A 23,698-nucleotide genomic window follows, 5' to 3' on the forward strand; every position below is an offset into this window, starting at 1 on the left:
GAAGAAGAGAATGAATTGATATGAATTGGAATGGGTTTGGATGGTTTATATAGGAATTGAATGGGTATACAGTGTCTTTTGGGGTTAATGGATGTACCCGTTTGAAAGGGTGGACTAAACTGAAACAATAACTGAATATTGGAGTCGGTTGTAATATGGACCGTCAGATTTCTCTAAAAAGCTCGGGTAGAACGCCAACCATCCGATGGATGTTGCTGTCCCGACGAAGAGGAGAGAAATGGCCGTTCGATTGAGATTTAACGAAAACCCGAATCTGTCCCGACCCGGAGGAGATGAAGGCCGTTGGATTTTGCTGATCCAACGTGTTTGGCTTTTTCCCAACGTTGTCCCGCTCATCATAAGGCGCTGCCGTCAGATCTCGCGAATTCCCGCGGACGGAACGCCAGCCGTCCAGATCTGAATCTGCGTGCTTCGCTCAAACGACCCCCAAAGTGACTTGTCCAACTTGACGCTTTAGTCCCTATTTCAACTGATCATCGTCCAAATTTTAAACTTGAATTTCTCATTCATCCGGAATCGGATTCGAGTGATTCTTGGCTCAAAATTGAAGAGCTCGACGAGACGAACGCAATGGCGCATTCCGTTTCTGAGTTTGACGAGTTAGGTCGAGCCAAAATCGGCTCCGATTCCAACAATCCCCCACATGAATGAAAATTCGAGGTTTACTATGATATAAACAAACATACTATACTGACATACTGACACTAGAAGAGCTCATATGCGGAATTTCGCTGCATCGGAAAAAGGTAGTCTTTCGATATTGAACCTTTCCTAGTGAATAACTACATGGTCTACAAGGACGATAGTGAACTTTTCGTCTTGAACTGAGTCCTGGGAATTGTAAACCAAAATAGCTATCACACAGATAATCCCTTACTTACTTAGGTTCTCGGTTGTGTTCATTTCGGTCCTGAACAATCTCGAATTCATATGTGCTTTAGAGAAGTCGGCCTAGACGACCTTCCTACGGAACCAGCATCAATTCACACACATATAGGTTATCCGTAATAAGGTATCCTGTTATACCTCATCTTAAAATCATGTTCAAAGTTTTCGATTTATTAAAAGCTTAATGCTTAGCCTCTCACTGCAGGCAACAATGTTTTCATCCTAGGAATGGGTAAGAGGTAGAAATCTCTTACTGTGTTATTGTCGAGTCAGGATATAACTTCAGTTGCCCTTTGAATCTAGATTATGGGATCTCCAGTCATCTAGGTAGGGTTTCACCATGCCTTTACTCATTTACTTTAGGCGTTTTTGCAACATTCCCCTTGATGATGAAATTTCAACTCTCTTGTACACCCTTGTTCTATACGGATCCGTCAGGTAACTTAGGATTGAGCATAATTTTAGTTTATGCATTCCTTGAGAGAAATTGCTTTACGGTGCTAGTCTATTTGTTTTGAAGTCTCTAGACTTACTGTATTAGTGCCTACGCAATAACTACGTAGGTTTATTACGTGCACTGGCTTCAATCAGAAACAAATGTCCTCCAGGAAGTTTACCTACTTCCTTTGCTTTCTCCAGAGCAATGAATCCATCAAGGCCTTTAGGATTACATTGTTGATCCTGCTATGTACGTCTTCCATTTGAGGATTTTTGTGATACCGTAGCCCTTAGTGATTTTTCAAATCCACTGTTAGACTTTGTACCTGAGATTTAAGTGGTCAACATATCATGATGTTTCTTCCTTTATGATATGTACAACCAAAATATACGAGTATACTCAGATACCTAAGAACTGTTTGTTACTCAGATAACTCTTTCTTGAATTTGTTCGAATTCAAGTATTTATGCTTATCGCGGTCGTTGAGGTCATTATACCATTCTTTGTCTAACCATGCACTTTAGATTATCAATCATGAGTAACGATTTAATCTGGAAAACCATCGGGATCATATCTTCTCAAACACTTCCTTATTCCTAACTAGTATCGTCTGTTATCTTGAACAGATGATTCACAGTTGAATATCCTTACTTAGTTTAGGAGTAGAAAGAGAAGTTTTTTCCATATGTGTTTTTCCAAATTTGTTGAGTGAATTAGACATTCACGTCATCACTATATTCACACACTTGATTTCTTAATCTTGTCACAACTTGGTGAATATAATTATAGTTCTTAGCTCAATGAAATCTTACTGACCAAACATTCTTTTTGGCTAAATCTGGTTTCTAAGGTACTCTATAATTTCCCTCTTCTTACGTCCCTATGACGTTATATCTTAAGGAGAATTTAAAGACTTTTATGCCATTAATTTCTTTATAATTGGCATTTCGGTTCCTTTCGATTCACCCCACATTTCAAGAGTATCTTCTCTTACTTATAAACTTGGATGAAATCTTACAATATTCCATATAGGGTACCATCCAGATACTTAACCATATCTGCCCCCATAGTTCTAGGGTAACCAATGCATTCTCCTTTTTGACAAAACTATTTTCGTACACAATTTCTTTTGTGTAGCGTTTTTTGTTTTGTTTCATAACATGATAATTTATGATCATTAAAACCTTGAAATATAACACAAGATGAGTTTCTCTTTTAACTCTTTCTTAAGTTGTATGTCTTAACATATATACTCCCTTGATAGATTTAAAGCTATCGCATGATCATCAAAGTTATCATTCCCTATTTTGTCCTTCATCGTCTCTAGATTTCGTTCACACTGTTGAATCGAAAATCTTACCAAGACCCTTGAATTTACTATTCGAGTCAAGTCTAGACCGAATGATGTAATATTCAACTTTATGTCTTATCAACCTTAATTCCCTTACACATCCAAGAAGATAAGGTTGTCCATGAGGATTTATGAAGGATTATTCTGTAATTATACAGAACTAAGGACCTGCTTACAAAGACTTAAGGATTTATTTATAATAACTCCTGATCTCGAGATCTTTCAGCAAAAGTCCTTCCTTTTAACATATCTGAGGATCCTTTTGTAATTCTTAGACAGGTCTAAGGACCTTCTAGAGAATAATACTAATTTACCGTCTGAATATGTTATGTGAAATAACTTACTTTCTCGAAGACAAGTTTAATTTCAGAATTTCGCATTCTCCGTCAACTTTGTATTCGAGACTATTTCACGGAATTTTCATTATCTCAGACCAATGAGTTCTTTCGAACAATTCATTATCTTGTAACTCTTTGTATAACGAGAACATTCTGTCGTCGACCTTGTCTAACCGTTTAGGTTTTGACATTTGGCCTGACACATTTCACCGCTCACTTATGCGGTTGTCTTCTGCGATTCGTCATCGAATTGAACCTTTAGGATCAAGTATTCAAGACTTGTGCCAACATCATTGATGCCTCTCTGTATTCTCGATGGCCGGTTTCACACCCAGTATTTATGTGAATACTTGGTGGTCAAGGTGTCGTTTAGCTTTTCGATGTCTCTATTATCGAGAAGATATTTTAAGAGTTATCAACAAAGTCAACATTCATGGTCACCATGTGTTGAACCTTATTTCTGCCCACGGCTAGTAATAGACTTTAGTGAAATACTTCACAAAACCCAGCGAGGTGAGATGAATCATCGTTTTCAATCTCCACTGATCGATTTTTATCCCTTTTAACGTTCTGTTCTTTCGATGTGCTCTACCAAAAGAGTCGTCGTTTGATGAACTATGCCATTCTTAGCGCATATCTCGGCGAAAGGAGATTCATACTCTCCTCCTCAATCGTTTCTCAAAGCCTCATTCTTTCTATAAAGTTGAGTTTCTACTTTGGTTTTATAAAGCTCGAACTTTTCGATTGCTTCGTCCTTACTTAGTAAGTAATATAACAGAACCAAGTGGAGTCATCGATAAAGGTGATGAACTACCTTTTGCCACCGCATGTTTGAACCATCTTTAAGCTACAGAGTTCACTGTGAATTAAGTCTAAAGACTTGACTCTGCACGTGTTTGACATGTTCGTCTTGAGTCAACAATTAACTCCAAGTTCATTAATTTCTTTAATGACTTATTATTCACATGTCCTAATCTTTCGTGACAAATATTGGAGGACTCGACAATATACTCATAATTATTAATTTCATTAATAATAGGTGTCTTCGGCATTACATGGGTAACATTTAATTTAAATAACCCCCCACATAAATAGCCCTTTCAAATTTACATTCTTTTCTTAAATAGGATAATGATATCTGACAGAAAGATTAGTCTGAACCCGTTCTCTCTTAGAAGGGAACCAGAAATCAAGTTCTTTCGAACGTCTGGAGCATGAAGTACATCGGTCAATTCCATCTCTGAAGTGAATTTTAACACGATCTCCCCCTTTTCTTTGACTTTGGTGGTTTGAGTTCACTTTTATCTCTGTCTTGTCTTGATTAAGACAAAGTCTGGGTTGAAGAATGGAACTTCCTTTCTCTAAGTTATAGAGAGATAAACGATAAGCGAATACCGACCTAATCAAGAAGTCCTTCTTTCGGATTAACCGAGATAGGAAATGGATAATGGAGTCGAGGCGAGAATCAATTCCCTTTCCTTAGGACATTTTACACCCCCGTAACAGTACGAAATGTTAGGGTGTATGCCTTCGGGATACAACAACTATCCTTTCAGAATTTTAAGATGATACTTCTTCTGAAAGCGGGCGAACCTTTGTAAATATTATAAGCTCTTGATTGAGGCGAATAGATCTTCTAGACACTCAAATACTTTTCTCTTCCTTTTTCTAGTTATACTAGAATACTTCCTAATCAGATAATGTTTGTTAGAAGAGTTTCTAGATATACTAGAATACTTTCCAATCAGATAGTGATCGTTAGAAGATAAAAGCAGAAGAGAATGACTTCGATCTTCTAGTCGCTTTAAGATTATCACTTCACTCAAAACTTCTTTATTCCTTTTTCTAGATATACTAGAATACTTCCCAATCAGATACTGATTGTTAGAAGAGAAGAGAAGAAGAGAATAAATTGATATCAATTGGAATGGTTGTGGATGGTTTATATAGGAATTGAATGGTAGATAGTGTCTTTTGGGGTTAATGGATGTACCCGTTCGAAAGGGTGGACTAACCTAAAACAATAACTGAATATTGGAGTCGGTTGTAATATGAACCGTCAGATTTCTCTAAAAAGCTCGGGTAGAACGCCAACCATCCGATGGATGTTACTGTCCCGCAGTTGTCTCGACGTAGATGAGACAAATGGCCGTTTGATTGAGATTTAACGAAAACCCGAATCTGTCCCGACCCGGAGGAGATGAAGGTCGTAGGATCTTGCTGATCCAACGCGTTTGGCTTTGTCCCAACGTTGTCCCGCTCATCATAACGGCCCCCAAAGTGACTTGTCCAATTTGACGCTTTAGTCCCTATTTCAATCGATCATCGTCCAAACTTTAAACTTGAATATCTCATTCATCCAGAATCGGATTCGAGTGATTCTTGGCTCTAAATTGAAGAGCTCGACGAGAAGAACGCAATGGCACATTCTGTTTCTGAGTTTGACGAGTCGCGTCAAGCCAAAATCAGCTCTAATTCCAACAATACTTATAAAATTGTGGTTTTAAGCATCGTGACTTGAGAGATGGTCTTTTCATGGTCTAAACCAAGAACTCTTTGACCTTCTTTTCTAGTCTAACTCTTGGAAACACTAATGTTTCCATCCTTGTCCATTTTTCAAACTCTTTGAAAAACCTATTTGTACGCAATGACACATTCTGTTTCTGAGTTTGACGATTCGCGTCGAGCCAAAATCAGCTCTAATTCCAACAATACTTATAAAATTGTGGTTTTAAGCATCGTGACTTGAGAGATGGTCTTTTCATGGTCTAAACCAAGAACTCTTTGACCTTCTTTTCTAGTCTAGCTCTTGGAAACACTAATGTTTCCATCCTTGTCCGTTTTTCAAACTCTTTGAAAAACCTATTTGTACTTAACAGGTTATTTCTTTAAGAAAATAGATCAAGTTCCAAACTTGATTTCAGACGTGGATTCCATTCTGATATTATGACTCTTGGCCATATTTCGGAGTGATTCCGTCATCGCTTTTGTGTACGTAGCTCATCTCTTCTGCAGTAGGATTTAGTCCCCTCAGACAGATCTATGAGCCTTCAAGGCCTACAAGGGGTTTGAACAACTTTGAGACGCTCTCAACTCCTTGAGGGCTCTCCTGCGAATCTAATTCGACTTATGCGGAAGGATCTCCGAGATCTACTATGTCTACCACTATTTCCATATCTATCGGCTAAAATAGATAGGAATCGCAATTTGGGACATTCATATACCACCGTTGGTTTGTAATACCATTGTCAGTTTGTTGCTCTTATGGAATTTCTTCGACATCTTAAATTTCTCCCATTTGTCTTCTTGGAATAACTCTTATTTCAGGCAAGACACATCACGAGCAACAAACTCTTTGTTCTCTGATGGATTGTAGAAGAATCCCCTATGTTTCTTTATCCCACAAAAAAATACAGTGTCTTATGTGCAAACTACCCGTAAACCCTTTACGTTAGCTTCGCAAGTTCAGACATTTAGAAAAGACCGCTTTAGAACCATTCAAAATCCATACTCCTATGGTGTCTTTCAGCTTTAGACGGAATGTGGTTGGGTAGGATAAACGACCATGTTTGAGAATATATCCCATAAAGTGTTCGAAAGATTGGCCTATACCCATCATTGATCAACTCATGTCTAACATGTTCGACCACTTCCACTGGACTCATCACCCATTATGTGTTTGTTGGAGAAAGGTGAGAAACTATTTCTCAACTTCTTTGATGGTTATCAAATTCTTGACTTAAATATTCATCATCTCGATCCAATCAAATGACTTATATTTTCGCTCAAGTGGATTCTGGTGAACTCTAGTTAGCGTATTAATAGATTTACATACATCCGTATGTATGAAGACTATTAGTTCACTAGCCATATCTTCCTTTCTAAAAGGTGACTTTGTCAAATAGTCCTATTGAACAAAATTCACATGTGTGGTATGATTCTAAATCATTGGTCTTAGAAGTCCATATCGTTGGATCTTCCTCATGTGTCTTATGTCAATTTGACGCAATGACAAAACCAGAGTTTACCGATTTGAATCCTTTGATTGTAGCCTAAAGTATCATTGTTAACATTTCAGTTCTCCTATAATCGACTTTGTTAATTTAGCACTGATTTAAAACATTAGATGTTTCTAGAAAACATAATAACACATATTAAGTTATAAGCTAAATCAGTGTCTAAAGGAAGACTTTGATCCAATTCAGCATCCTTAGCAATTACTTGCTTCTGCTCCCTCTTGGACTTTTTCTCCTTTTAGTCAAGTATGTAATTCCCTTGAGCTCCTACAGACCGGCACATCCGGTTTTAAACACCTGATGAAGGGAATCTACTATACTTGCCAAACTAACTTTATTGATAAAGATACAAGAATCGGAATTCTCAATTCTGTTTCTTTTGTCTTCCAAGTACTTAGACGTAGTTTCCTGTAATGGCCTAGCCATTGCTTTTAAAACTCTGACCCTTTGTCCCTATGAATCATAAGAACTTCTTATATTCCTTTGGTTGCTAAATCATAAGAACTTGCTTCTTAGAGTGAAACGTTCCTCAATGTTCTTTTCAGTTGTCTTCATAAATTGAGGTAACAACGAACATTAGGAATGGAATATTCTCAGTCGTATTCTTTGTTTCGAATTCGAGAGTGTTTCTCGGATTCTAATCCAATCAAGGAAATAAGTTTCGTTTCATTCCTCCTGGAGGAATAGACGAAGGTTGGAAAACTATTTTCTAATAGTCATATATACTCTACACTAAAAGAAGAAGCAAAATCTTAAAACTTATTATCATAGCAAAAAACAGTTTTGCCACATTTTTAAATGAAAATCGTCCCCGGTTGAATAATGCGATTCCAAGACCCCATTTCTTTAAGGTTAAGCGTACTAGGGCACTACCCTTAAGCCCATCGTCCTGGGTGAGTAACTCTTTACTGGTCATACTCCTATGAATCTTGGTTGATGAACAACACGTTGATGTGTTCAATTCATCCTTTGCCTCGAAATCCAAAACCCTTTTGCTGACTCGTTCAGAATAACCATTTAGACATGTAAACCTCTTCATAGGTCTACCCGTACTGTCCCGAGGTAAAAGATGGCACCCTGCGGAGGCAGACCCACCATCGATGAACAAGGGCTCAACAGGTGTCTTATTCGGGGCAGGCTTACTCAAAATTCTTTTTGGGGACTTTTATGTAATTTATCAAGTATGTGTTACTGTGAACTCTATCATAACCATTCATGACTTATTACGTAAAGTTTATGTGGGTTTGCGTAAGTAATTAATTAGTACCTAGTATAACCCCTAAAAGATCTAATCTTTTAGGTTACCTCTTGTTCGCCAATGGTTCGTTTGGATTTACGTCCTTAAACCTCCATTAATTACTCCCACTTGAATTATGATCTCATCGTTCGGTTCATCAATGGATCCTATGGCCCTATACTATAAGTATTATTCGGGCACATACCCACTTGTGCTTAGAAACAATAATCGATTACTTATCTAAAGGAAATACTATTCTACGCATTCATACATACATACATACATACATACATACATACATACATACATACATACATACATACATACATACATACATACATTCACATATCACATTAATAAAATAAAGTATGTATCCTAGATTCGTTTCCAGTTTCGCTATTTGTGGGAAATTGTGACATCTCTATGTCTAACGGGCTTTTAGGTTTATTTTCGTAAAATACGAACTAATGGCCCGTTTGTTTCTTCCCTAATGATTTCTAAAATTGATTTAAGGAAAAACTCCGTTTGGGCCCTCGGACGGCCCGGGTCAATGTCGGGAAAATTTTGTTGAAGTTGGAAGAAGAAAAGTCAAGACCTCCAACTCGGATTAAGGCACGAGTCATACTCGAAAGACCCAAGTCAAACTTGGTCAACATACCCTTTGACTACCCCGGGTTACCCCATGACAAGTCTAGGACCAAGACCCAGCACTGGCCGGACCGGAACAGCACGTTCCAAACGTGTCGGGCCATAGGCTTGGACGCGTCCTGGCCCTGGGCCAGATGCGTCCCTCAGCCTTAGACGCGTCCTGGACGCGTCTGACCGAGTTGTAGCCTTCTCGGACAAGAAGTTCTAGATGTTAGGACGATCCAGACGCGTCTGGGATCATGGTCTAGGTCTCGGTCCTAGACCGAGACTTCCGCATCCTAGATCATCTCGAACTCCAAGTCCGAGATGACTTAGGTTTACCCAAATGCGTCCAAGACGCGACTGGTAGGGCACAGTTGGTCGCGTCTATGGGCTCAACCTGGCTGGCCCACTCTACTCTTATGGCCGGTCCTAATCAACTACCTAATGGGCTTGATCAGCCTCATAAGTGGGTTTTTCCACCTTTTCGGGTTCCTTTTTCGAGCCCGGTTCTTTCTATCTTTTGGCACTATCAGACTGGATCATATCCATCTAAAGGAAATCTCCTATGAGCCAACTCTCTCCGATCAAGGTACCATTCTTTGGTGTAACCCGTTGTAGGATCCAGTTTATGTTAGTCGCGGATTACCGAAGTGATCCGACGATCGTAAGCGGCCTATATCTAAGCATTAAGATCCCTAATTGGACCGGACTAGATAATCTTCCGAATAAAGTCATCGTCATCCTAACTGACAAATTGTATGCATTTCCATTTTGGTCGAAGGACACTCCTTTGGAAGGACATCTCCTTCAGACCGAAGGACTATATCCTTCAGTTAGACATGGTCCGATCGATGATGAACTTAGCCGGTCTTCCAACCACTTTCTGGGGATATGCTCTCGAAACGGATGCTTTCACAACCGAGCTCCGTCAAAAGCTGTGTGAAAGACGTCATATGAGTTGGTTTCGAAAGCCTCCAAAGTTGTCTTTTCTTAAAATCTGGGGTCGCGATATTTATGTAAAGCGTTTACAAGGAGATAAACTAGCACCCAAATCAGACAAATATCTCTTTGTGGGGTATCCAAAAGAGACAAGGGGATATTACTTCTACAACCCATCAGAGAACAAATTGTTTGTTGCTCGTGATGGTGTCTTCCTTGAAAAGGAATTCCTTTCCAAGAAGACAAGTGGGAGAAATATAGGAATTGAAGAAATTCGATATGAGCAACAAACTGAGAACGGTGTACCACCAATGTCAATAGTCGCGATTCCCAACTATTCTGAGCCAATAGAAAGGGAAAAAGATGAAGGGATGATGGATCTCACAAAGCCTCCCGCGTAAAGCGATTTAGATTCGCAAACGAACCCTCAAGAAGTTAAGAGTGTCCCACCTGTTGTTCAAGCCTCGCGTAGGTCACAAAGGCTAATTGAATTATCTCAAAGAGCAGAACTGCTGTTAATTGAAGATAATGAACCTAGCACCTACAAAGAAGCTATGACGAGTCTAGACTCCGAAAAATGGCTAGGAGTCATCAAATCCGAAATGGAATCCATGTATGAGAATCAAGTTTGGAACTTGGTTGATTTGCCCGATGGAGTAATACCTATAGGATGCAGATGGATTTTCAAGATGAAAACAAACGAGGATGGAAACGTCAGCATTTTCAAAGCTAGACTAGTGGAAAAAGGTTACAAGCAAGTTCATGGTGTAGACTATGACGAAACCTTTTCACCAATCGCAATGCTTAAATTTATTAGGATAATTCTAGAAATTGCCGCTCATTACGATTATGAGATTTGGCAAATGAATGTAAAAACCGCTTTCCTGAGTGGAAATCCAGAAGAGGATGTGTACATGACACAACCTGAAGGGTTTGAAGACACCAAACATGCTGGAAAGGTTCGCAAGCTTCAAAGATCCATTTATGGATTGAAGCAGGAGCTGAAATCTTCGGTTCGACGAGAGAATCAAAGAGTTTGGTTTTCTTAAGAACGAAGAAGAATCTTGTGTATATGATAGGCCTAAAATAGGTCTATTCCTGCAAGTATACGGGGTCAAGTTATAAAAAGTTAGTAAATTCGTGAATCGTCCCAAGGAATAGGTAGGTAACTTCGGATATTGAAGGCGAGTTTAACCCAATAATCAAGATGTCAATAGCTAACTTAGACTAAATCACACACCCACCCCACTCATAAATGTGATGATTGATTTGTGAAATAAGAAAACAAATAAAACTAACTAAACTATCTAAGTGAGAGGTGAGAGAGATTCAGGAGAAGAGTCGCAAGAAGTCAGACAAGATTCGGGTGAAAGTCGAGTGAGAGGGATACTTTGGTTCACAAGATTGATAACGATTACTACTAATTATCTACTAGAATGGAAAGTTAATTAACTTCACCCACATACATTGACACTCCAAAGTATAATGCGTCACAATAAGTATAATCGATCAAAAGTTACTAAGCATCGACTATCTAGCTATGCACGCACTATCTAATTACGTATCAATGAACTAATATGACGTTCTAAAGTATAATGCGTCACAATAAGTATAATCGATCAAAATTTACTAAGCATCGACTATCTAGCTATGTACACACTATCTAATTACGTGTCAATAGACGATTAAGATCGAGCCCTCTAATTCATAAAATTAGACGAAGTTAATTGAACTCGCATTTAAGAAATAATAAGTAATTCATCATAAATCAAATCATGCTTCACAAGTATTCGAATACAAGAGTTAGCTAAAATGTTGAATGAATAAGAAATGACAAGAAAATGATGAGAGAATCCCCCTTTTTCGATGTCGTTCGAGGCTAAGATCGTCGAAAAATATGAGTTTTTAGATGCAGCCGATCTCCCCTTAGCAATTTTTTAGGTTCCCCATAGCGACCATCATCATCTTCTCCATTTAAAACTCAACCTCCATTAAAGCTAAACCCTAGTTTTCTCTCTCTAGCAATCTTCAACCAAAACCAAATCAAACCACTTGGGAAGCAAGATCAAGACATGGGGAGTAAAAGCCCTAAGGTTTCCGGCCAAGAAAGTGGTCGGAACACCATGAAAAGTCCGGCCAAAGAAGGACAAGAAATCCGGCAAAAATATTTAGATCCGGGCCAAAGGATCCCTTGGTCGCGTCCCGTGCATGAAGTTCGTGTCATCCCGAGCCTGTGGATGCGTCCCGTGAGATGTGCAGCTCATCCCGTGCTCCGGTAGCTGCTGTAGCGTCCCGACCATGCTGCAGGTCGCGTTCACTAGAGCTCGGACCTGCTGAGGACGCATCCCGTGACGGCGCCTTCGCGTGCTATGCATGCGTCCATCCTGAGCTCCGGTCCGACAGTGGAAGCTTCCTTGAACATGCAACCGAGCTGCTATCCCGGCAAAGTTAGGCCGGCCTAGCTTGGCCGGCCTCCTTCTTCTCCCTTTCTCTCTCCAACCAAACTCTTGCACTTGAAGAACACCAAAACCCTAGTTTCCTCCTTGCCTCCTTTTCTCTCTCTTGCTTGGTGTTGAATGAATGAAGAAGATGATGAATAGTAGCCTACTTCTTTTACTACTCAAACCCTAGTCAATCTTGACTTAGTCAATTCATTTAGACTTGGACCATAAAGAAGGGTGCCCATAAAATCTCTACACATTTCTTCTTCTTTGATTTTTTGAGGGCTTTGATCTTGGTTTTGGGCTTGATTTGATTTCCAATTAGAAACAAAGGAGGGTGCCTTCAAGAAAAGACCTTGACTTCTTTCTTTCATATCTTCCCCGTCCGACCTTCGATTGGACTTTTGTTTTCACCGCCGGACTCGTCATTGACTCCACTTGTAATTTGATTTGCTTGAAGTCTTTTTCTCTCGTTTTGGGCACATGAAATGATAGTGATAATTCGCTCTTTTTATTCTGAATTTCATGTTTAACTCAAAAATAGGCACCTAATAAGAAAAACAAATAAAATATTTTTGATAACACTCGAAAAGGACTAATTAGTCTAAGTCAGGCGCTCCAAATGTGACATTTCGTGTCACATCAGTATACAAGAAGGTTAGTGGGAGCGACTTAGTTTTCTTTGTCTTGTATGTAGATGACAAACTGCTCATTGGAAACAACATTCTCAATAAAAGACCTAGGAGATGCAGAGTATATATTGGGCATCAAGATCTATAGAGATAGGTCAAAAAGGATGATTGGACTCAGTCAAGAAACTTATATAGATAAGATTATTGAAAGATTCCAAATGAAAGACTCTAAGAGAGGATTTCTACCCATGAAACATGGTACAGTGCTTAGAAAGACTCAAAGTCCTAAAAACCTAGATGGGCAAGCACACATGAATAAGGTGCCTTATGCTTCGGCTATAGGATCTATCATATACGCCATGATCTGCACTCGCCCAGACGTCTCATATCTTTTAAGCATGTGTAGTCGTTACCACTCTAATCCAGGTGAAGCACACTGGACCGCAACCAAGAATATCCTGAAGTACTTGAGAAGAATAAAGGATCACTTCCTTGTGTATGGCGGAAAAGAAGAACTAATCGTGGAAGACCATGTGGATGCGAGCGTCCAAACAGACAGAGCTCAGAAAACCAAGAATATCACAGTCGGGTTGCCTATTGTCTAAACGGAGGAGCAGTGAGCTGGAAGAGCTCAAAACAGAGCAATGTTGCAGACTCAACCACAGAAGTAGAATACTTAGCCGCTTCAGAAGCAACCAAGGAAGGAGTTTGGATAAAGAAGTTCATCAAGGAATTTGGTGTCGTTCCTAGCGTTCAAAACAGAATAGCTTTATATTGTGACAACAATAGAGCTATTGCCCAAGCTAAGGAACCAAGATCACACCATAAATTCAAACACATCCAAAGGAAGTACCACGTTATAAGGGAGATCACAGAGCGCAAAGATGTGGTCATTTGCAAAGTTCACACGGATCAAAACATAGCAGATCCTTTAACTAAACCACAACCTCAACCCAAACATGAGACTCATATGAAGGGCATTGGTATAAAGCACATTGGAGAATGGCTTTAGTATGTAATTAGATTAATAAAAGAGTTTTATGTAATTAATTACCTACATTAAACAAATGAAATAAATTAGTTATTTCGTCGATTAAATAAAGGTTTAGTATTTAAACGACAGTCCAAACATGATGAAGCATTCTAAGTAGGCTTATCAGATACGTGATCTGGTAATGAAACCCTACTAAGTGAATTTAGAATAGATTCGTCATAAAATGTCCGTAGTCCAAGTCGTCGAAATGGACAACTACGACTCAAGAAGACTAGCATGTAAGATTGACCGATAGCGCAGTTTCATGGGCTATGAGAACTGGGAGTTCTAGTAAATTACATGGGTGTATGATTGGGAATATACACTGGATAACCCAACAAGAGAGTTGTTCAATGAGTAATGAAATACGTCATGAACTCTCTTACGCAAGATTGCAAAGATTCCTTAATATATGAGTGCTCCACTCATCTTACGTAAGGAATGTCAAACTTTGGTACCACCAAACGCCGTGCCGTAAAAGGAGGTTATAAAAGCGGAATTACCAGGAATGACATGATAGACATTAAGTTAAGTGGGAGCACAAGACTGGATTATGTCCTCCTAAGCAGGTTAGGATTAGTATCTCCGGGCCACTTGAGGAGATGCAACTGAAAATGTGTGGCCACACTCGAATGGATTAAAACTTAATCATTCACTAAGCCAATTGTTCTCCAGATCAAGAAAGTTTGAATGGTATGACGTATCAGATGAGATGCGAAGAGACATGGGAATCAATCATTGCACTTGTTCTAAGGACAAGTGGGAGACTGAAGGATATATCCGTTCGATCTGAAGAAGATGTCCTTCTGAAGGAGTGTCCTTCGACCAAGGTCACAATGCGATCAATTTGTCAACTAGGATAATGATGAACTAATCATGAAGATCATCCAGTCCGATCCAATTAGGGGTCGTAATGCTTTGCTAGAAGCCGCTTACGATCGTCGGATAACTTTGGTAATTCGCGGCTAAAATAGATCGGATCCTACAACGGGTTACACATAAGAGGGGTAATTTGATCAGAAAGATTTGATTAGTGGGAGCTGGGCTAAAAATGGATTGGATCAAACTAAATAAGCCAAAAGGGTTCGAATGGAGATTCGGAACAAAGATAGAATAAACAGGGCCTAAAAAAGAAAGCCCGGGATGAGACTTATGATGGTCGGCCATGGCATGGCCGACCATCATAAGTGGGCCGGCCAAAACAAGTCCATAAGGGGATGTTATGGCCGGCCACACTAGGGAAAACCCTAATTAGGGTTTAGTCCTAATTAGGAAATCCTAATGAGATAAAAGACTATCTCATGCTTATCTTTTCTGAGGGACTTTTTAGGATTCCTCATTTGAGCGAAACTCTACTAAAGTAATGCCTATATAAGGACCATTGAGAATTCAGAAAAGGTGTGGAATTTTTTCTGAGACAATCATCCCTCTCACACATTAAAGAGAAAGAAGATTAAAGAGAAAAGACTCCCATCTCTATCTATCTAGTCAAGAAGAAAGGTTCTTCTCAACCTTTCATTAAGTTCTAGCAGACATTAAGGAAGGGAGATCAAGTTAACCTACTCGGTCTCTCAACTAGAGGAGCGAAAATTGGAGATCTGGATCTTCACACGCGATTGGAAAGGTTCGAGGGAAAAATTGCGTTAAAGGTTAGTTTTTCTCCATTCTAGTTCTTATTAGTTCTTGCATATGATCCTGGATAACTAATGTTAAACATTAGATGTTTGAGATTCCGCTTACAACATTAGTTAGTGTAGTAGATACATAAAAAACCCAACAAAAGCAATGGAGGTTCGAGGATGGAGATCCATGCGAACTTAGACGAAACAAGCGAATGCCTAAGAAGATCAAATTTTTTAGGTTAGGGGCCATACCGGGATCTAGTCTGCTTGATTTATTTTCTCGCGCACATTTACTTATTTATTTACGTTTTATGTCGTGGATGATTGTGTTAGAGTTCACAGTAATGCATGTATGATAAAAACGTAAAAGTCCCCAAAAAGAATTTTAAGTAAAGCCTACCCAGATTAAGACACCTGTTGAGCCCTTGTTCATTGATGGTGGGTCTGCCTCCGCAGGGTGCCATCTGTTACCTCGGGACAATAGGGGTAGACCTATGAAGAGGTCTACATGTCTAAATGGTTATGCTCAACGAGTCAGCAAAAGGATTTTGGACTTCGAGGCAAAGGATGAATTTAACACAAACGTGTTATTCATCAACCAAGAGTCATAGGAGTATGACCAGTAAAGAGTTACTCACCCAGGACGACGGGGTTAAGGGCAGTAAGCTTAACCTCGAAGAAATGGGATCTTGGGATCGCATTATTCGACCGGGGACGGGTTTCATTGAATAATGTGGCAAAAAATTGTTTTTTACTATGATAATAAGTTTTAAGATTTCGTTTTTTCTTTTAATGTATTGTACATATGACTTTTAGAAAATAGTTTTTCAACCTTCGTTCATTCCTTGAGACGGAATTAAACGAAAGTTATTTTCTTGATTGGAAAGGAATTCGAGAAACGTTCTCGAATTCGAAACAAAGAAAACGTCTTAGAATATACCATTCCTAATGTTAACTACTACTTCAACGACTAAGGATAAAAGTAGGATGTGATTATCCGAAAAGTCTTTTGTGAACATCCATAAAAAAATTTCTCTTTCGTAGAGATTAATAATATGGATGCATACACAACCATTCAACGACTAAAGGAAGAGCTCCACTAGATTTCGTGAATGGAGAGGTCGGTACCTCTAAGAAAGTCGTCTAAAAAAGAACATTGAGGAACATAGAATCTAAGAAGCAAGTTCTTGAGATTCAGAAACCAAAGGAATATAAGAAGGGTTCTTATGATTCAAAGGGACAATGGGTCGGTGTAAATGTTTCTAAAGAATGGCTAGGCCATTAAAGGAAATTACCCTAAGTACCTGGAAGACAAAACAACGGAATTGTGAATTATTGTTCTTGTATCTTCGTTAACAAAGTTAATCTAGCAAGTGTAGTAGACTCTCTTCATCAAATGTTTGAAATAGGATGTGCGGCTCAGTGGAGCTCAAGGGAATTACATACTTGACTAAAAGAAGAAAAAATCAAAGAGGGAGCAGAAGCAAGTGATTGTTAAGGATGCTGAAAGGGATCAAAGTCTTCTTTCAGACACTGATCTAGGTCTTAAACCAGTGCTAAATAAATCGGTTCTAGGAGAACTAAAAGCATTAACAATGATACTATAGGCTATAATCAAAGGACTCAAACCGATCAACTCTGGTTTTGTCATTGCGTCAAATTGACATAAGACACATGAAGAAGATCCCATTGTATGGACTTTTAAGTCCAATGATTTAGAATCATATGACATATGTGAATATTGTTCAAAAGGACTATTTGATAAAGTCAACTTTTCGAAAGGAAGATATGATTAGTGAACTAATAGTCTTCATACATTCGGATGTATGCAAGACTATTAAACAGTAACTAGAGTTAACCTGAATCCATTTGACGAAAATATAAGTCATTTAATTGGATCGAGATGGTTAATATTTGAGTCAAGAATTTGATGACCATCGAAGAAGTTGAGAAATAGTTTCTCACCTTGCTCCAAGAAACACATCATATGGGTGATGGGTCCAATGGGAGTAATCGAACATGTTAGACATGAGTCGATCAATGATGGGTATAAGCCAATCTTCCGAACACCTTTTGGGATATATTCTCAAACACGATTTTCATCCTACCTAAGCACATTCCTTCTGAAGTTGAAAAGACACCATAGGAATATGGGTTTGGAATGGTTCCAAAGTGGTCTTTTCTTAAGGTTTATGGATGTGAAACTGACGTAAGTATTTCGAGAACCAAGTTTGCATATCAGACAAAACATTTCTTTATGGGATAAAGAAATATTGGGGATTCTTCTACAACTGATCAGAGAACAAAAAGTTTGTTGCTCGTGATGGTGTCTTCCTTGAAAGAAGAGTTATTTCCAAGAAGACAAGTGGGAGAACTTTAAGATATCTGAGCAACAAACTGACAATGATAGACAATGTCAAAAATTGCGCTTCCTGTCTATAGAGAGCCAATAGATATGGAAAGAGAGGTAGAGATGGAAGATCTCGAAGATCCTCCTGCACAAGGCGAATTACATTCGCAGGAGAGCCTCAAGGAGTTGAGAGCGTCTCAAAGTTGTTCAAACCCCTTATAGACCTTGAAGGCTCATACATCTGTCTCAAAGGACTGGAAACCTGCTGAAGAAGAAAATGAGCTACCTACACAAAAGCTAAGACGGAATCACTCCGAAATATGGGTTGGAGCCATAAGATCAAAATTGGATCCATGTTTGAAATCAAGTTTGGAACTTGGTCTATTTGCTTTAAGGAATAGTTCCTGTTAAGTACAAATAGGTTTTCGAAGAGAAAAATAGACAGGGATGGAAACCTTGGTGTTTCCCAAAGCAAGACTAGAAAAGAAGGTCACAAAATTCGTGGTATAGACCATGAAAAACCCATCTCTCATATCGCGACGCTTAAGACCATAATGATCAATCACTATCCAAAGAATGTGTACATAACACATTCCGAAGGAAGTTAACTCTTCTAACGCTGGTGAAAATCGCAAGCTTCAGAAAACCATCGATGGTTTGAAGCGGGTAAGTAGGAGTTCGAATCTTTGATTCAACAAAGTAATCAAGAGTTGATTTCTTTGGGAATGAAGAGAAATCTTAAATTTCAGGAAGTTCAAGAAGGTTAGTGGCAATGACCCAGTTTTCTTTAGTCCGGTATGTAGACGACATACTAAAGATTGAGAACAACATTCTGATGTTGAAAACAGTTCAGAACTGACTTAATAAAAGCACCACACATAAAGGTGAAATGATTTTGGGCATCAAAAGATCTATAGGGATAGATCGAGATGATGATAAGACTCGTTCAAGAAAAGTTCTTGAAAAGTCAAATATGAAAGACTCAAATGGAGTACTTCTACCCAAGTTCCATGGCACACAACTTAGCAAGATTCAACATCTGAAGGATTCTGATGAGCAAGCACGCATAAGAAACGATGGTTATGCTCAAAGCAAAAGATTGGTCATGTTGGACATGATTAACATTCGCCACGACGTCGCAAAATACTTAGAGTATCTATGGTCGTCACCAATCAAATCCCGATAAGCTGATCTGGACCGCACAAAGTACTTGAGAAGAACTTGTGATAAATTCTCGGTAGGAAAATAAAACGGTTGAAAGTCATATATTGCGAAGATCCACAATGAGATGACAATCTTGACTTGGAAGAACTGTAAGTTGGAAGGGTTCCAGGCAAATACTATTGGAAACTTTACAAATATAAGCAAGTAGTTAGAGCTTGGGAAGCTTTACTTTAGTATTGAAATGCTAAAGATTATTATCGGGATGATAACTTGCAAAATCTACATAGATAAAATCTATCAACAAAACTGTCACCTTAGACTAAGTATGGAAGTAACACTAGGGTCATAAGCATTAAGCTTTTCTGCAAAGCTTGCACTTGTAAATTGAGGGTGTAAGGAGTTACACTGGAAGACTCAATATTACAAACTCTTATTATCAGAAATAAGTTAGTTATTTCGTCGTTAAATCATAGTTTAGTATTTAAACGACAGTCCAAAATAATGAAGCATTCCAAGTAGGCTTATCAGATACGTGATCTGGTAAATGAAACCCTACTAAGTGAACTTGGAATTGATTCATTATTAAGTCCCCCGTCCAGGTCATTGCATGTACAACAATGAAAAGAAGACTAGCATGTGAGATTAACTGATAATGCAGTTTCATGGGCTATAGGAATATGGTATTCAAGTCAACTACATGAGTGTATGATTGGGGAATATACACTGGATAACCCAAACATGAGAGTTTTCAGGTGATCAAAGACGTCATAACTCTCATAGGCAAGATTAGAGAGATTCCTTAAACATGAGTACTCCACTCATCTCATGTAAGGAATGTCAAACTTTGGTACCGCCTAACGACGTGCCGTAAAAGGATGTTATAAAAGCGGATTACTGGTGAGACATGATAGACATGATTAAGTGGGAGTACAAGACTAGATCATGTCCTCCTATTAGGTTAGGATTAGTATCTCCATGCCACTTGACTAGAAGCAACTAGAAAATGTGCGGTCGCACTCAAATGGATTAATGGTTAATCATTTGTATTGACAGTTGTTCTTCAGATCAAGAAAGTCTGAAAGGTTTGATGTATCTGATGAGATACGAAGAGACATGGGAATCGAGCATTGCACTTGTTCTAAGAACAAGTGGGAGACTGAAGGATATCTCTGTTTCGTCTGAAGGAGATGTCCTTCCGAAGGAGTGTCCTTCAACCAAGATAACAATGCAATCAATTTGTAATTTAGGATAACAATGACTTAATCCTAAAGATCATCCAGCTCGGACAAGTTAGGGATCGTAATGTTTTGCTAGAAGCCGCTTACGATCGTCAAATTACTTCGGTGATTCGCAGCTAACATAGACCTGATCCTACTACAAATTACACATAAGAGTGGTGACTTGATCAGAGAGATTTGACTAGTGAGAGCTAGGCTTAAGATGGACTAAATCCAACTAAATAAGCCAAAAGGGTTCGAATGGAGATTCGGAACAAAGATAGAGAGAACCGGACTCAAAAGGGCTGCCTGGAGCAAGCTCATTGGGATGCCCATGTGATGGCCGACCAAGGTGAGTGGGCTGGCCAGGCTAAGCCCATAATGGGCTACTCTAGGGGTGGGAATCGGGTCGGGCTCTGGCGCCCATGGGTACCCAAACTCTGGGCTCGGACGTTCCAGGTACCATAATTTAAAGATCACTGGATTAAGCGGTCGGGCTCGGGTCGGGTAAAATTAAAGATTCCTTGCACAAAGCCCGCCATGGGTAGTGACCCGCGACGGGCTTGATGTGTGTTGGGCGGGCCGGGTACCGGGTAATACATCAGAAAAATGAACAAAAATAAGAATAATAACAAATTAATAAAATCCATATTTTCGTTTATATTTGTTCCCGAGTGTTTCTCCTTCTCTGTTTTTATTTACATGATCTTTTTATTTGTTGATTCAAACAATCTCCATTATTTAATAGTTTGGTACATCTCTATAAATTCAGAATAATGAAGAAAAATGTAAAAAAAGAAAGAACTTTATCTGCCATGCATTGCATCTCCAATTTGAATTTTTTTTAAATCTTTGCCACTTCATTCATAATCCAAAATCATTTCATACTCTATTGTTGAACATAATAAACTATGATGTACCTTAAGAGTTGAACTTTCTCAAATACAACCAGATGGGTATTTAAAGATGATTAGGCTTCATATACCAAAAGGCAACTGCACAAAAACATATAAGACGATTTTTCTGTTTCTTCATATCATAATAACATACACTACTCGTTATTCAAGACAAATCTAGATTTAAGGATGAAACCTAGAAAAAATGGGAGTTTGAAAATTTAGAAACTAAGCTGGGGAAGAATGAAGTTAGGGAAGCTGAAAGGGGGCGGAAGATGGAAGAGGTCTGGATGTTTGAGGTAAAAAAAGCTTTAAATAACCTTAAAGAGAAGACCACCCTAGATCTAACGGCCAAGGTTAAACAAACCTTTCTGTCCTGCTCGTTAGATCTAACCAAGGGTGCCTGTAGACAGGCTTAACACTCGGGCTTGACCTACGAGTAGGTGTTTTTTTAAAGTAGCCCAAGCCCGCTCACTATCTTTAGACGGGTCGGGCGGGTACTACCCATGTCGGGCTTCGGGCGAGTTTTTTTGTCATCGGACCTGGGCTTTTCGGACCGAGTTACGGGCTCTCGGGCTAAATTTCCAACCTTAAGCTACTCTGGCCGGCCACACTTAAGGGGAAACCCTAACTATCCTAAAAGGACGTTTTGGGTAATATATTTTCTGTGGCCCGGAAAGAAACCAAATATGAGTGGGACTCCTATTTTAGGGTTTCTATATAAGGGCCAGTTAGAGAACAGAAAAGGTGTGGAATTTTCTCAGAGAGGAAATCATCTCTCTCTTTCTTACACAACTAGTGGAGAGAGAGGAAGTTAGAGAAAAGTTCTCATTCTATCTATCTAGTCAAGAAGAAGGGTTCTTCTCAACCTTCCATTAAGTTCTAGCAAACATTAAGGAAGGGAGATCAAGTTAACCTACTCGGTGACTCAAGTATAGAAGAGCTACAATTGGAACTCTTGATCTTCACACGCGATTGAAAAGGTTCGAGGGCAAAATAGCGAATAAGGTATTCTTTTTCTCGATTCTAGTTTATCTTTAGTTCTTGCGTATGATCCTTGTTATCTAGTGTTAAACATATGATGTTTAAGATTCCGCTTACAATACTAGTTAGTAATCTTAGAGACGTACAAATCACAACAAAACGTTCATGCAGCCATTATATTCAACCATAGCATCCGTGGCCTATGGGCACGGGTTATCCTAGTGTATATATATAGCACATAGGTTGTATATAGACGATGTAAACTTCCAAAGGATGTGTAAATAGTTCTAGTAGTTCGGTTTTCGTTATGGTTAATGTGTGTTGGTTTCCCTGTTGTTAGAATGTTTATATGGGTTATAACAGGTTACGGGTACTATCGGCTTGGCTCATAGTGGAGATGCAGGCTGATTATAACCTCTTTTGGTAATGGTTGGAACTTGCTCCTGCCTGTTTTTCGGCATAGTAGTATCAAAGTCGATGACAACTCGTTGTCAAGGGTGGAAGATTGTGATAGTCTCACATCTATCGCGTAAGAGTCTTGACCTTTGGTTATAGGTGTACGCTTACCTTAGTAAGTGATTTGTGGAGCCTTCGCCAAAAACAAAACATTGCACTTGTTACTCTGTTAAGCTTGGATTTGAGTGTTTAAAGCGGAGATAATATTGGTAATTGTTTAAATTTTGGATATTAAACTGAACGTATAAAATGGTGACGATATCAGTAACTCGTAAGGCTTCGAACGTTACAGAAATCACTAAATCTCAACTAGAGAAGTTGAATTTTTAGTGACTGATCATGTGTAGTTTTTATACACGTGAGAAAGACCTGATTCATCTTGTCATTGACATTTTTTAAACATGTAAAAAGATCTCCTGCCCAATGATTAACCCCACCAAGCCCCAATAAAATTTATCCTCACAATGATACACTTTTCTTTTTGTTGAAAAAAATCGTCACAATCATGGGAACCTTAATAAAGTGATGTGAGGTGTCCCTGGGCAAATACAATCCACCCAAGAGTGAGTGTTCAAGTAGGCTTATGGAAAAGGAAGGGTCACAGGTCCACTCATATGAATCACAAGTTATATGGAACCTTTTGCAACAACAACAAAAAAAAGTTGTATGGAAACTAAGGGGTAGTGGACATGGGCGGCAATGACAACGTCCACCGTGTTTGCGTACTGGTTGGAGACATTTCCCTAAATATTTGTATTGGTTTATAGCATTTTGAATGTTTTGAAATGTTTGTGGTTTAGTACCCATAACAACTACAGATGCGGTTTAATGTGATTTTGGAGAGTTTTATTAGAGACAAAGAGAGCATGTGTTTCAAAATATAGAAGACATTTATGGATGCTTTCCTAAGGAACACAATGAAAGTGATCAATAATGACAATTACCACTATAATTTGATAACATACACATAATAATATTAAAATAATAATGTAATACTAAAATAATAATATAATGTAATAATATTAATATAATATAATAATATTA

Source organism: Eschscholzia californica, unplaced genomic scaffold, assembly GCF_041429995.1.
Source record: "Eschscholzia californica isolate CP2 unplaced genomic scaffold, dmEscCali1.0.p SCAF_6, whole genome shotgun sequence".
NCBI classification, from domain to species: Eukaryota; Viridiplantae; Streptophyta; class Magnoliopsida; order Ranunculales; family Papaveraceae; genus Eschscholzia; species Eschscholzia californica.